Source organism: Pteronotus mesoamericanus, unplaced genomic scaffold (genome assembly GCF_021234165.1).
Source record: "Pteronotus mesoamericanus isolate MK-2021 breed Mesoamerican mustached bat unplaced genomic scaffold, CSHL_Meso_final contig_44, whole genome shotgun sequence".
NCBI classification, from domain to species: domain Eukaryota; kingdom Metazoa; phylum Chordata; class Mammalia; order Chiroptera; family Mormoopidae; genus Pteronotus; species Pteronotus mesoamericanus.
In genome coordinates this window covers 3,788,721-3,800,325 of record NW_026555166.1, presented here as the reverse complement: position 1 = coordinate 3,800,325, position 11,605 = coordinate 3,788,721, and the positions used below count along the sequence as shown (strand labels likewise).

Genomic DNA, 11,605 nt, shown 5'->3' with positions numbered 1-11,605 from the left:
TTTCACTGTAAAATGTATAAGATGCCAAGGCATTTCTAAGGGGAAAGTAACCTACTAAAAATGACACAAACTTATAGTATACTAGAGCTATGCTGTCTAAAATGACAGCCACTGGTCATATGTAGCTAATGAACAAGTACAATATATATAGTGTGACCTAAGAACTGAATTTTTAATGTTACATATCTAAAATTAGATTTCTAAATTTAAAATTATTACTGGATTCAGTTAGTGGAAAACATTTAAGTATGTTTAGAACTGAATATGTGACTGTATTCTAACTGTATGGTCTCTAAACACAGATTATAGGTTCTTGATGAAATTTAGCACAACTATTCTTGATAAAAATTTAGTATAAAACTTAAAATGTGTAAATATTAAATGCTTAGTACCAAAAGACTTGGTACAAGAAAATACAATGTAAAATAATTTTTATATTGATTACATGTTAAAATAATATCCTGGATATATTGGGGTAATTAAAATTCATTATTGAAATAGATATCTTTATACATTTAACATGAACATTATATGTATTACTGAAATTAATTTATTTTATTTTTTAACTTTTTCTTTAGTGTAGGTACAAAAAATTTAAAATACCATGCTTGACATTATCCTTTTATTAGACAGAATGTTCTAACATGATGTATGATACTTATTTTGTACCTGAAATTATTTTTCTCTGTCCTGCCTTTTCTCATTCTCTTACTTTCTTTTTCTTTTTTTGTTTAAAAAAAATTCAAGAATTTTTTTTTCTAAGTGTGATTCAGTTTGGATATGTTAGTATGGATTCCTCTTGATTTATTCATATGATATTTATATTAAAAATAATATATATTACTTTTTTCTCCAAAGATCTTGAACATTAATTACATGTTATGTATATATTTTATCAGATTCATCAAATACATATATTTAAAAAAGTGATTCTCACTGCATTGTGAGGTGAAAATAATTGAGACAAGGTATCCATGAGATTATCAAACTAGCTCAAATAAGAAAACTTGAATTAAAGTAATAGCATGAATCAATAAAAGTTAGGCAAAATTTGATGGTATAAAATTGATGGAGAATACATTAAACATGAGAGCTATTGAAATCATTAATTGTTTTGTAAGTTTAAGTACTCTTTTCTTGTAAAAAATACAGTAAGTTACTTAAAAATTCATCAACATTGTAATTGGGTTTTTTTTTCTCATTTTCTGACTGATTCCTCAATCCCTTAACCAAAACCTGCTTCCTTTAAAGTATATAGCACAATGATAGGCATTTTTATTTGTATTTATTGACTACTTTTTAAAGCTTGTAATATATAAAGGAAATAATAAAGTCAAATTTTGGACTATTATACGCTTAAAACTTTACCTTAATAAAACCAATAAAGAATAACACTTTTGGTGAAGTGATTTTTGTAAAGCAATTATGAAACTGACATTTTAAATATGATTGTTAATCTTGTCGCTAGATAGCCCACTATTAGTAAGATTCACACAAAAATCTCTATTCACCCTAAACCCCATTTAATCAAAGCTGTATACTCACATGTGTCTATATACTCACCAGGCTGAATACAGCAAGTCATAAAGTAAACAACCTCTTCCTTTGAATCCTTATTCAGTAATATTTTCTCTTTTTTTCTATTTTATTATTAACCTAAACATCTATTTTTATGTAGAAATCTAGAATTTTAACACTTGTATATTCTTTAACCACCATCACATCAAAATTTAGAAAAATAACACCAACAAATCCTCAATGTTCCCTTTATAGTCACTCCTTAACCCAATCTCTAAAACTCGGAAAACTAGGATCTACTTTCTATCACTATTGTGTCTTTTTCAAAACATCGTATAAAGGGAATCATAAAATATATAACCTTTGATTCACGTTTTTTTTTCCTGGGGAGAGCACGAATGCAGTCCCCCACTACCACAAATTATGCAGTTGAGTTTCCCATGTTTGGGGAAATCACAGGGGTCCGCACATCTGGGGTGCAATTGATAAGTTTTGCCCTGGGAAAACCAACTTCCTGATGATGGTATCTCCCCTGACAGGAAAGTATGATTTGGGCCCTTTTTCATTTAGCGTATGTCACTGAGATTTATGCAAGTTGTTTCATGTAGCAATAATTTGCTGATTTATTCAGTAGTATTTGATTATATGGATGTATTACATTTCTGTGTTCACTCACAGCGTATTTTGAGCTCTCCAGTTTTATGTACAGGCAATTTTTATTAAGTTAAACATACGCATCATATGACCTAGGAGTTTTACTCTGGAGCATTTACATTAGAGAAATAAAACTTACACCCATGTGAAAAAATCTTCACAGAGATGTTCTGAACAAAATTATTAACAAGAACTGAGAGTACTTTATATATTCTAAATCTAACTCCTTTATTAGATGTGTGAGTTGCAAATATTTTTCCAGTTGGTATTTTCATTCCCTATTTCACATATCTGTTTTTAAAACTCAAATGCAATTTACCATTACTTTTGATGATAGGTTTAAAAATTTCTTGCCCAACAGCTAAGGTTTCTTCTGTATTTTTTTCTAAAGTTTGTATAAGCTTATGTTTTCAGTTAGATTTATAGTTCATTTTTAGTTAATTTGTGAGGTATAAGTCAATATTTCTTTGGATGTGCATGTCTACTTATTGTTTCAACCTGAATTACTGAAAAAAAATACATTCCTCATTGAATTTCTTTCACACCTTTGCTAAATCTCATTTTTCCACTTATCGGGGTTCTATTTTATATTCTATCTTGTTTTCTTGATTTGTGTTTATCTCTTTGCTAAGATCAAGTTATTGACCTACAATGACTTTATAATATCTTAAAGTTACTTATCGTGTTCTTCCTATTTTTTTCTTCTTCCTCAAAATTCTGTTAACTATTCTAAGTGCTTTGCATTTTTACATCAATTTTACCATCAGATTGTACATATTAATCTATAATTCTGCCACAGTTTTAATTGATATTATATTAAATGTATAGATAAAATTTGGGAGATTTTCAAAATGACATTTCTTAAATCTAGATTTCCATTTATAAATTGTTATCTTATATAAATACAACTTTTTGTTTGTTTACTTAGTATGCTGCAAACTTGTAAGTTTACTAATTATATGAGGATTTTTTTATAGACTCCTTGGCAATGTCTACAGAGATAATCATTCTCTCTGCAAATAGGGAATCTTTTATGTTTTCTTTTTGAGTATAGGTGTCTTTTATTTCTTTAGATTACCTTGTTGAAATGGTTAGGACTTCCCAGTATGATGTTAAATAGGAGTGACCATAAAGAAAATTTTTACTTTGTGCCTAGGAATAGAAGACAGCATTAGATTTTACCTATTGAATATGGTGTTAGATATAGACTTTGTTTAGGTCTTTTTTAAAAAAGGTATTATTTTCTATTCCTGATTGGTTAAGAGTTTTTATCTTGAATTTAATGTGTTTTATGAATAATTTAATGTTATGATTATTTCTGCTCATTTAAACTATTAGCATGGCAGATTTTTCTAATTTTCCGATAATAAGATTTTTGTCTTCCAAAAATTAACCCCACTTAGTCATTATATATTAGCTTTTACCTTCCTTTTTCATCTATTTATCTTGGATGAATTTTGATAGTTTTAAAATAATCAGTCCATTTTCTTAGTGTTTGAATTTATGTTTGTAGAGTTTTTTTTCTTATTATTCCCTTAAAGTCTATAGTGTTTATTATGATACACAGTATAAACTTTTATTCCTTTAATAACTTTCTATTGCTATAATATGTAATATCACAAAATGATGGTTTAAAGCAATGCAAATTTATTATTTCACAATTTCTTGTAGGTCAGAAGTCGAGGCATGACTGACCTGGGATCTCTAGCCAGGATCTCACAAGACTGATATCAAGATATTAGTGATGCTAAATTCCACTCTTGGGTCGTCTTTTTGCTCAGACAATTAATTGTTTGCAGAATTCATTTATTTTTTATGGTAGAAAAGACACCTAGACTCTTGTAAATTGTTGATCCTGGATCTCCCTCACTTATCCAAATTCCTTTACCATGGAGCTCCCCACCGTCATATCCTCTCTTACATTGTGAACTTCTCACTTGTTTCTCTCTTCTGACATTTGGTCCCAGGTTCGTGTGATTAGATCCCTTTTAGTTAAGCTGCTTTTCAGTTAATTGAAAAGCAGATGTTTAGTACCTTTATTTACATATGTAAAATTATCTCTGTTTTATAAAACAATATAATCGGAAGCATGATATCCCATCACATTCACATGGTATGTTCACAACGGGGGGAGAGGGTGAGTTATATAATGTATGCATCTCTAGGGGAGAGAACAATAGTGGCCTTCTCAGAATTCTTCCTACCACAGTTCCTAATGTTGACCATCTTTGTTTTCTCTCATTTTTCCTTATTTCTCTGAGGTTTATCAATATTATTTACCTTTCCAAAGAACCAGATTCTGGTGCCACTGATTTTCTCTAGTACTAATTTTTAATTTAATTGGTTTCAGCATGTATTTATTTTTATTTTGTATATTCTGATTATTGTAGATTTAATGTCTCTTACTTTTTTACTTTTCTTAACTTGAAAGCTTAAATTAATAGGAGATATTTCTTTTTTCTAATGTAAATGTTTAATGGCATAAATTCTCCTCTAATAATGTCTTCATCTGCATCTAAAAATTTATATATATTTTATCTTTGTTCTCATTAAGTTCAAAATATTTTCTAATATTTTTTGATTTTCCATTTTGACCCACAGGTTATATAGAAGTATGGTTTTTGTTACATTTTTTTTGTTCAAAATATCTAGCAATGTTTTCATTATCTTTCAGTTATTCATTTAATGTCACTATTAACTGAGGACTTAATCTGTATATTTTAAATTTTTAAAAAAGTTTTTAAAGTTTGTTTTATGCATAGGATACAGCCTATATAGGTGAAGGCTTGGTGTACACCTGATAAAAATGCATATTTTACTGTTGCATGGTGAAGTATTCCATAAGTGCTGGCTAGATTAATTTGTTTGATGGTGTTGTTTTGTACTTCTATATTCTTGGTTGGTTTTAATCTACTATTCCTATCTAATCCTGAAATAGGAGCATAACAGTGTTCATTTATAATTATAGATTTGTCTATTTCTCATTTCAGTTCTGTCAGTTTTTCCCTTGTACAATTTGAAATTTTATTGTTCAGGGCATGCACAGTTATGACTGTGTGTCTTTTAAGAAAGTTAAAACTTTTATATAATGTTCCTTTTTACCTTTATTAATTTTTATGTTCCATGTTTCTTTCTGGCATCATTTGTGTCTATAAAATTTCATTTAGCAGCCCCGTGACCAGGTGAACCAAGCACAGGTCTCTGCACAGTGGCATCCAGGAACAGACTAAACTGGCCGAATGGGGACAGATACGAACTAAGTTTCAGCATGATGCAGAGCTTTTGGACCTTGGCCTTTGTATGGAGCTTATGAAGACAAGATTGGACTTTTTCATGATGGGATGGATGGAAATGGGACTCTGGGAACCCAGGAGCAGTCTGCTGATTGTGCCACAAATCTTATCATGAATCCTCAACCTCATTTCACCAGCAAGAATTTAATGAAGAAGCAAGTAATTCTGCATCTGCATAGAAATAATCTAAAATGCTTAACTTGAAGATATACATGAATGGATGCTCAAACAGAATTTTGTAGAAGATAAATTATGTTTGAATACAGTTTTCCATATTTTACTTTTACTGACATACATTTGTCTCAACAACTATATAAATCTTACTGCTTCATTAAAGGTTAAAACATTTTGTAATAACATTTTTTTAAATCCAAATGTCACAAAGCAAAGTCAACCTGATTACTTTTTTTGGTTTCATGTCATGTAAAGTTGCACTCTGCCATAGGAGAATGAGGATGATCTAAGTTCAGAAAAGAAATAGTTTTGAAAAATTTAGAGTCTGAAATAGTAGAATTAAATTCCAGAAATGTGGAGTCTGGGTTGGATTTTTTTAAAAAAGTTCAAATAACACAAGATAGTAAAGTTGAAAATTTATTTTGAAATCATATTTGAATACAATTACAATATTTAAAGCACTTTATTTTATATGACAAATATGCAAATAAATATCACTACCCTGAACTTTTTTTTAAAAAGAATCTTTATCATCTCATTTGTCTTTCTTCCACAAGTAATGTAGCAGCCAAATTAGACAAGTGCCCCATCATGCAAGACATTCTTTAACTCATGAATCAAAATACTGATGGCCTTAGTGACTCTCTCCTAGTATTTTTAAAATGCTGACTCTTGAAGAGGAGTTATTTTCTTACTCAGCAATGGGGTAGAGTTTTTAATGAGTAACTTGCATAGAGTTCACATTTCAATTACTTTTGGAGATGATGCATAAACTCATTATTGCCTGAGGATCCTCGAGTTTTAAAGCAGTTTGCAAGGTAATTTTAAATAATGTTTAAATTTTACCTCTTTGATGTCACTACAATTATTTTCAAAGTGCCCATATTTTACCTGAATTTCTGCTCTAATTTCTCCTTGCGCATTTCCAAACAGCTGTTCCTTTCTCTTTCAACTGCTCCTGTTTCATAAGCACCACTAATGAGCCAGTAAGAAGTCTACTGAATCACCCCAAACTGTAATAACTGTGAAGACAGAATTTTAAAATTTCCTTTTATTTGTACACCAGTTATATTCTAAATCCAAAATTAAACATGCTCACACATATATTACTGAAACTGATTTTCCTTTTATCTCTTATGCTTCATAATAGTATATAAACATATACTATTTTTATAAAAATAATAAATATACAAAATTTGCATTAAGTAAATTCAAAAGATGTGTGTACAAAATTTTTTCAATAAATACCAAATGTATTAATTAGTAGTAAATTGCTTTATCTTGTATAATCCCATAACACTTTTTATCTTCTTTTAATATTCTCTTTATTGACTTTATTGAGGTGATATTGGTTAGTAAAATTATGTAGGTGTCAGGTGTACAGTTCTATAATACATCAACTGTATATTGTATTGTGCACTCACTTCTCCAAGTCAAATCTTTCCATCACTGTTTATCCCCCTACATCCTCTTCTACCCACCCCTCCTCCATTTCCCTGTGATAGTCACCATGCTGTTGTCTGTGTCTATGAAGTTATTTTTTTCCAGGGAGGGGGAGCATGGCGGTTAATCCCTTTAAACAATTTTTTTCTGCCCTGGCTGGTGCGATTCAGTGGATTAAGTGCTGACTTGTGAACCAAAGGTTTGTGGGTTCAATTCCCAGTCAGGGCACATGCCTGGGTGGCAGGCCAGGTGCCCAGTAGGAGGCACATGAGAGGGAAGCACACATTAATGTTTCTCTCCCTGTTTCTCCCTCCCTTACCCCTTCTCTAAAAATAAATAAATAAAATCTTTAAAGAATTTATTTTTCTACTTATGAGTATAAAAACTAGGCAATTAGACATAATGACTTAAAATTATATTCTTTGTATGGTTCTGGTTATGAACACCTAAACATCTCTTATCTTTCTGAAATTCCATGATTAAGCTCTGTTATTTTGGACTTTCAAGACTTCTTAATGTCTTAGATCTCTTATTATACTAATATATTGTTCTTTCTTTGCTATTTTTCACTGATCTCTGAATGAAATTTAGCATTTCATAGGTAATATTTTGGTTCACCTTCATTCCAAAACATACACTTTCTTTTCAATCTCACATGACTATGCACTTAGAAAGACCAGATTTGCTGTGATCTGTGAAACATGAAGTTTCACTCTGAGATTCTTAGTGTCTGGCTGCATTTTGGTTGCCATGCTACATTTACGCCTGCTGAATATACTGGAGATTAGGCTCTCTCATTAACTTCTCTCAAGCTTTGAGGAAAATTCGAGGTGGAATTATGCATGTAACCCTTGTTACGTACATATCTGCTCTGCCAACATTTTTTTTGACTTCCACGTGCCTCGTGGAGTTGGGGAACACAGCAGGGTTATTGTTCATAAAAGCATCAAGGGGGAAGCAGCCTCTGAAGTATCTTGCTTTTTGATCTAAACATCCATGAACTTGAGGAAAGAGTAGAAAGGTATCCACATGCTGTATGTTGAAATATTTTGAAGTTATAATTCTTTTAATGCCCACAGTCACTTTTTAACCAGGTCTCAAGACACTGATGTTTTTGAGTTCTCTCACCTCCCAGAGGCTGAGGGAGCCCTGAACAGTAGTGCTGCTCCGATGCTACAGGGCAAACCTGGATCTGGGTTTGGGTCAAGGATTTCATGCAGATTTGCTGAAGCTAGGCTGGAAAATGATCTACGTTTCCAGGAAGCTGAGCCAAGCAGGTGATTTTCTGCCCTACACCTGAATGTTATGGCACAGAATTTCCAGGTGGTCCTTAATGCCTCCAAATCTATGAAGAGAAGAAAAAGGTGCCATAGCTTGTCTTCTGATGAACTCAGTCTGTGTAGGTACTCACTTTGTCAGTTGAGGCAGCTGACATTAAATCATAGCAATGCCTCCTCTGCATTTTTCAGGGCAGAAGCAGTGATTTTTTTTTTCCTCAACATGCCTGGTCTCTGACACACACCTCAATTCCTGGGCTCTCAGTGTCTTGGGCTCTGCAATGCCTTCTAGGCTAGGGACCAGTTCAAACTGCACCTCACTCTTCTGTAATACTCATTTGGTCACCAAATTTTCAAAAATCTTTTTCACAAAGCCTAAAGGAAAGACATTTGTGCTTCAGGTTTTTGAGTTTTCTTTTGTTCTTGTAATACATGCGGTTCTCTAAAGCAACAGTTCTCAAAGTGTGGTATGGGGAAAGCTGAGAATTTCTGCGACTTTTTTGGAGGTCTGTGAGGTCAGATTATTTTCACAGTAATACTAAGATGGTATGTGCCTTTCTATTGGAATTTTCCAGAAGCTATATGTCCTGTGATCATATGCCTATGATAACTAATGGCAGGGATACTTATGTATTCCTGTGAGTAAACAATTTCTTAGTTTTAATTTAGTGTGTGTGTGTGTGTGCATAGGAGATATTTATATGTCTATATATATGAGATATTATATATATATAGGAGATATATAATATCTCCTATAATAAAGCTCTTTGGAGTTCATAATAAATTTTAAAGGGGAAAAGCCCCTAATATTAGAGATTGGCAACCACTAGTCCAAAGAATATTGCTTAATAAGCACCTTTTGGATTAAGGTGAAAGTAGTTATTTTCCAAAACGTTTCCTTACGTGGCTTGTATCCTCCCATTCAGACCAATGGTATGAGGCAAAGGGATGACATTCCATTTAACTCTCTTGTTTACCCAGTTATTCTTTCTCCTCTCCCCTAATTCCAAAGTTATTGCAGACTGGAGCAAGAGAGGCTGACTCCAGCAGGAGAGAAGCTCATGATCTGGATTACTAAATAATAAAAATATTTCCCCTTTTCCATTTGAAGTTTTCATGCTTCTTTTTTAAATAGCCCAAGCGTTTCTCACCTTCCAGTGCTGACAGACTGGATTTCCATTATTTTAGGGTCTAAATGAATGGTGTGTGGTTTTCAAGACAGCAAAGATAAATAACATTAAGTTAATAATATGACAGATCCATCTAACACAACTTTAAGCTCATCTTTTTCATTCACATTCTGTTAGATTTTCTTGACAAGGAGAGAGATATAAAGGTACAGCTAAGAGCCAGAGAATTGCATAGGAGTGTTTTCCTGCGAACACCATCTGTTATTATCTTGTCAAACAAACTCCAAAACTCTTCCTTTTGTCAGCAAGGCTTACAGTGGAGTTGTAAAACACGGAAGATTCCAATGAAAAGTGCAAATGCCCATCCCTTGCACATAGTTGTTCTCAGGCCACCAGCCAGACAACATACACTTTAGATAATAGCAACTCTACTTTCTTGCTGTGAAGAGTAATTTTTAAGGGACAGATTTAGTAAGTCAAGTGAATTTTTTTAAATGATAGAAATTGATCTTCAATATTTACCTTATATATAACTAGCATTTTAGTTTGGTATTTTTTATTTAGGACACTAAATCATAATTTAATTCCCTTAGTTGAATTTGTAAAGATTATAAATGAATTTCAAAATTCAGCAATGCTTAGACATTTGAACATTCTTTTCTATGAGTTCATGTGTGTTATTTTATTCAAATTGGTATGTTTAAAAAATATTTGAATAAACAATTAAAAAACATTGCTGGTGCTGCTACAAATGAATAAAAACAATTCCATTTATAGTCTAATCAGGGATATCAAAGCTATTTTCATGTTTTATCTTTAATCACAGACTACAAGTAAGCACAAATGTCTAGTGGATAAGTTACATATTGTAGGATTGTTGTGTTTCCTGGCATTGATACCCACATAGTTCAATATTTCCTGGTTTAATTATAAGCATATTTTATGAAGGGACGGCCACCTTTGAAAATGATGGTTTTATTCATTTTAAGAATTAGTCTAGATTATTAACCTTTTCAGAAGTCTTATAGAAAGGGAAATTGCTCTTATAAACAGGGCCTAATGCTATTGCTAGAGACATTAGGAACATCACACAGCATGTTCTGCTGTAGAACAGGTTCAAGTATACAAAACAGAAAGCCTTTAGTCTTCTATCTGCCAGACTGAAAACAGTGTTAACTCTTTGTAATGCTGGTAATGCTGGTACTTTGGAACAAAGGTCCTCATCTATACCGAGGTAAGGTTTAAAATTCAGTCCTTATTACTTGCCATTGTGTTTGAAAATATCAGGGATTAGTTTAGGAGTCTCCATAATCATTGCTAGATTAAACACAACATCCCCCAACACAAACACACATCTTAGATCTACTTCATCTGGCATCAGATAATACTGATGAAACACTAGAAGTCTTTCAGCCTTTTATATTGTACATTCGCATGGGAGAGAATATTGAAAGACACTAATCTACTGTTGTCATATATCTTTTTCTAAAGATGGAAAGTGGTAATTCAGGAAGTACCTTATTTCCTGAAAATTGTAGCGTGTTTTGGCGTCACTGTTGAGTGTAAGGAGTAATAGAACATCCGCAAAACCTAGGATCTCTCACAATCTTTCCTTTGGGCTCCGATTGAGGCTTCATGGGATGAAGGTCTTTCAGACCACAGCCCAGAATTAGTGTAGGTTAATTCACAATTAAGAGCTCTTGTGGTCCATATTGAGATACATGGAAGTAGTTGCCAAACTGCCCACACTTGTTTCTGTTTGCTTACTACACAAGTACTCAGTGAGAGAAGGCTTTATGACCACCAAAACCAATATTATGTAGGAGCACGTGAAGGCCCACCGCAAGCAGTGGCTACTGTCGTTAATCCATTCATTCACGATCTCTTGGTGACACCAGTGAAAGTTCCCCTTGAGGTGTGGGGCATCCCTTGGGCTATCGAATGCAAAATAAGGCTAGATACTTTATCTGACTCTAATTAAAAATTATTATGAGGTGGAGTACTGACCTGTTCCTTTTTGGTTCATAATTACTATAATGGGCAAAGAGATATGGCAATATGCACAGGTTACCTTAAAAATAAAGATACTAGGCAGTTTTAAAATTTTATATCATTG

At 32.5% G+C, this 11,605-nt stretch overlaps 1 non-coding gene across 1 annotated transcript; it reads right to left on the bottom strand.

The window, feature by feature from the left end:
• Positions 1–1,901: 1,901 nt before the first annotated feature.
• On the bottom strand, positions 1,902–2,065 carry LOC129074002 (U1 spliceosomal RNA). Its single transcript, XR_008529490.1, has one exon. It is a non-coding gene; the product is annotated as a U1 spliceosomal RNA (small nuclear RNA).
• Positions 2,066–11,605: the final 9,540 nt, after the last annotated feature.